Here is a 5,014-nt window from a genome sequence, read left to right as displayed (position 1 = left end):
AAAAGCTATGTTCCTCTTTAACGATATTTTCAAAAACCTACCTTTAAAATCACGTAAAACATTTTTTTTTATGTTCATTTGCAACTTAAGAATATATAATGTAAGTTTTAAAATATGACCTCATTGCCCCATAACAGCTGATAAATCTTTTTAATTAGTTTACATTTGAAAGTTCAACAGCACGTTTCACACTGGTCATATTTATTTGAAATGTGTTAAAGTCTAATTAAAAAAAGAATGTTTTAGTTGAGTTAAAATTTAACTTAAAAACTTTACATTCTTCTCAGCATTTAACCATAAATAAATTTATTTTTAAATAAATTCTGCCTTATGTAGTTATGGTATAATTAAAACTTATTAAACTTATTATCATTACACTTAATATTAGTATTAATATTATGCTATATAAAATTAATATTGTTTACACTTCTCTGGTTTTTAATAAAAATACGCGAATTAAAATGGCAGGTCAGCTTTTTTAACTGTACAGGCTGGCCACAAGATTACATTTTTTTGGTTAATTTCAAATTCAAAGTTATTTTTAAGGCTGAAAATCTATGTTAATTAGTATAACTACGTTAAAAAGAGCTTTTATAAATGTGATTTTCACTTAATAAAGTTAAATTATGACAAAAAAATGACAGAACTTTTTTGTCGAATCAAAATTTAACTATCTAACATGTAATATTGTATTTAGTGAATTTTGTTCAAAATTATCCAAGTTTAATTTTTTTTGCCTAAATTAGCAAAATCCAGGATTTAAGGTTTAAAGACCACCTTGTAAATATAATTTTTAATCAGGGGTTAACTAGTGTATTTGATAGTGGTAATTATTGTTTATTATGCACCTTTATGTTAAAATTGAGCTTGTTTCACATAACTTGTTAATCAATGCTTCGGCTCTGATAAATTTTTATTCATGTTTTATATTTTTTCCAAATTACAAAATAAATCCTTTTGCCAAAATTGTAATGTGGCTGAATCTAGTGGTAGTTTCTTTTTAAGTTAATCACCAAACAGACACTCGAACTCTAGTATGACATTTTAAGTTGTCTAATTAAAATTTTGTTATATTATTTTTACATAAGTTTTTTTTTTTTATTCCGAGTACACTTGATGATGCATCAGCGTTTTTCAAAGTAAAACCCTGAAATAAAGAGATGTTAAATTTTAGAAGGGACACTTATTAATCAAGACACGTTTACACGTAGAGTCACTTTTGCACCAAGGGATATTTTTGCACTATGACACCTTTTCACAGTGTCAGTTATGCACGAGTTGAAAATGCTTTTAATTAATCATTTTTATTTCAGTTTTATTTATTTTAATTTTCACTGTCACTGATACCCATAAGTTAAAAAGAGCTTTTATAAATGTGATTTTCACTTAATAAAGTTAAATTATGACAAAAAAATGACAGAACTTTTTTGTCGAATCAAAATTTAACTATCTAACATGTAATATTGTATTTAGTGAATTTTGTTCAAAATTATCCAAGTTTAATTTTTTTTGCCTAAATTAGCAAAATCCAGGATTTAAGGTTTAAAGACCACCTTGTAAATATAATTTTTAATCAGGGGTTAACTAGTGTATTTGATAGTGGTAATTATTGTTTATTATGCACCTTTATGTTAAAATTGAGCTTGTTTCACATAACTTGTTAATCAATGCTTCGGCTCTGATAAATTTTTATTCATGTTTTATATTTTTTCCAAATTACAAAATAAAATCCTTTTGCCAAAATTGTAATGTGGCTGAATCTAGTGGTAGTTTCTTTTTAAGTTAATCACCAAACAGACACTCGAACTCTAGTATGACATTTTAAGTTGTCTAATTAAAATTTTGTTATATTGTTTTTACATAAGTTTTTTTTTTATTCCGAGTACACTTGATGATGCATCAGCGTTTTTCAAAGTAAAACCCTGAAATAAAGAGATGTTAAATTTTAGAAGGGACACTTATTAATCAAGACACGTTTACACGTAGAGTCACTTTTGCACCAAGGGATATTTTTGCACTATGACACCTTTTCACAGTGTCAGTTATGCACGAGTTGAAAATGCTTTTAATTAATCATTTTTATTTCAGTTTTATTTATTTTAATTTTCACTGTCACTGATACCCATAAGTAAGACACTTTCTTGCGGTCAGTGAATTTGTTTTAAATATTTGTTTTTTATATGATTCACTAGACTCTAACTATTATCTTCGGTATATGTACATTTTTTATATTTTTTTGTCAAACAATATTATTGGTTTTTTGTTATCTTTTTTTCAATTAACTTTTAAAAGTTTTTTTCTTTTGTTACTTAATATCACTGTAATTTCTTAGTCTTACCTTTACCAACGGTCGGTATAACCAAGCTTTTTTCTGCTTAAATATTAATTTTTTTTTAAATCAATTTTTTAGTCTTTATTGAATTTTTTTTAAATATTTTTAATTTTTTTCGTGTCAAAATGACCCTTCGTGCAAAAGTTACCCTTAGTGAATATTTGACTCGTTTCCTGTAGAATAGATCTACATGTGCTGTTAGACAAGCTCAAGTAAATATAAAATCGCATGATAAACAACAAATACTATCATTATTAACAATATCTAATAGTTGAATTTTTTTACCACAAGAGTATTGTATTAATTAATAAAAAATAAATAAGTAAAAAAATAATAAATAAGTATTCTAATAAAGTTTCCAGTAGTAACAAAAAAAATTCAATTGTACTAGTAAATTAACTCGTGGTTAAACGTTGAAAAAAATATAAATTGATTTATTTTAAGTTAATGAACATTGTTATTCTTCTTTTAATTTTTAAATATACTTAAACTAGTTTCAAAGATACGTTTACATGTTCATATTATACTTATGAAAGATGTTATTTAGATTCGCAACAACACCTAAAAAAAACCTTAAAATCTTTGAAGAAATTAAAAAACTACGGCCCTCTCAGACTAAAAATTCATAAAAATAAACTTTTAAATACACATAAGATATTTTTGGATGCTTTACATTATCAGTTCCAGAATATCTTGTGTAAGGTTTATACTGTCGTTTTATGTCTCTTCCTTTTCAGCTATGACCTTCTAAGTTTCTTAAATGATATCGATATTTTGAAAATCCTGTTATAGAGTTGAATTTCTTATTATTAAAATTTCTTTTTTATAGTGAAATATTTTTAGCTATGTTCTATTTATTTTGTATTTTTTTCAACTTATAGATATTACAATAAATAATGCCATTAAATTGGAAAATAAATATTCAAAAACCAGCAAAAGAAGCAAAATGTTTCATGGAATTACCAGATAGAAAGACAACAAAACTCCAACATGCTAGCCAAAATATATTCATGTCGCTAACAAATCCTGCCAACCAAAACTGCTCTGAGTTCGTTATGTTGAACAAGAAAAAAGCTTTTGAAAAACTTGATAGAAAAATGTTTGATGAAATAATAAACTTTAGAAAACAAGTTTTTAATTTTATTAAATTGAATATTATAATTTGCTTAATCTAAATATAAATTAAGTATCTCTTTTTTTATTTTAATAGCTAGGAAATGTTTATATTATATTAATTAAATAGTATATTAAGTTTTTTTAGGTTAAGGTTCAAAGTCTTAACATGTTTTAGAATAAAAAAAAGTTTATTTACATAGATTTTTCCAAACTAAAAACTAAGTTATTTATTACCATTTATAAAAAATGTAAAACTAAATTATGGTTTCCTGAAACTCGTTTTCTTTTTCATCCACTAAGCAAAATCTCTTAAAATAATATTTGCCCGTATTAGATAATTTTTCCACAAGTTTATTATCCATTTTTAATTTTGCCCCTTTACTAGTTGTTTTCCTACTAACTAATATTAAACAAAAGTAGTGATTTTTCCTATTTTGAAATATTTTGTTAAAGCTTGATATGCATTTTTATATTACGAAATATCTGATATAGAACTTTCTAAATATTTAACTTTTAATCTTCACAGAAAACGACATTTTGGAGAAGGATGAACTTGTGACATCAATAAAATTTAACAAGATTTTACTTAACGAAATTGAAGATTACAAAATAGAGAAAACTATGATGTCCAAAAGTTGTATACAAAATTGTTTAGTAATATACAACTTATCAAACATTTTCAAGTTGTTAAGTTCAATTAGAGTTTCCATGAGCCTTATAGAGCGCTGTTTTCCAATGATTGCTGATTCTGATACATTTCTAGAGTTAGATTTTATCTATATTGTAAAGATACTTTCAAGTAGTGGCTTGAACATTGATTCAGAAATGCAAGTATTTGATGCAGCAGATAGCTGGTTGTGTCATGACATAACTGAACGAAGCAAATACGCAAAATCTATTTTGTCTAAAGTTAGACTTTCGCTTCTATCGATTCCTGCATTAAAACAAGTTTTAGACACAGTATCAATAAACTATCATGAGTGCAGTACCATTATTGAAGCTGTTTTAAACAAAAAACAACAATTAAACTCAACCAGGTACTGCAACCAAACTAAATTTAATATATTAGTTTGTGGGGGTGAAGTTAATTTAATGAAGGTTTCCAATGATGTTAAATTATTTAATGCAAACAATTTTAGTGAATTGAAAAGTTTGCCAAACTTGAAAGAAGCCAGATGCGATTTCGGAGCAGTTTGTATTAAAAATGAAGTTTATGTGTTTGGTGGCAATAATGGTAAAAAAATCGAAAAATACTCTCCAAATACCAACACTTGGGAATATCTAACTGACATGATTGATGGTCGTAATTTGTTTTGTGCTTGTTCTTTCATGGATAATATTTATATTATCGGTGGGCGTATAGATGCTTTTATAGGAACTAATAGTACAGCTACTGGTTTTGAGTTTAATACAAAAGTTCTGAAATCGAAAGAAATATCAAAAATGAACATTGCAAGAAGACTTTCTTCTTGCTCGGTATTTGAAGGAAGAATTGTAGTATCTGGTGGATATTATAATGGTATGTTAAACACTGTTGAAGCATATGACCATGTTGGAGATACCTGG

Source organism: Thalia democratica, chromosome 4, assembly GCF_965202585.1.
Source record: "Thalia democratica chromosome 4, ktThaDemo2.hap1.1, whole genome shotgun sequence".
NCBI lineage: Eukaryota > Metazoa > Chordata > Thaliacea > Salpida > Salpidae > Thalia > Thalia democratica.
This window is presented reverse-complemented; position numbering follows the sequence as displayed.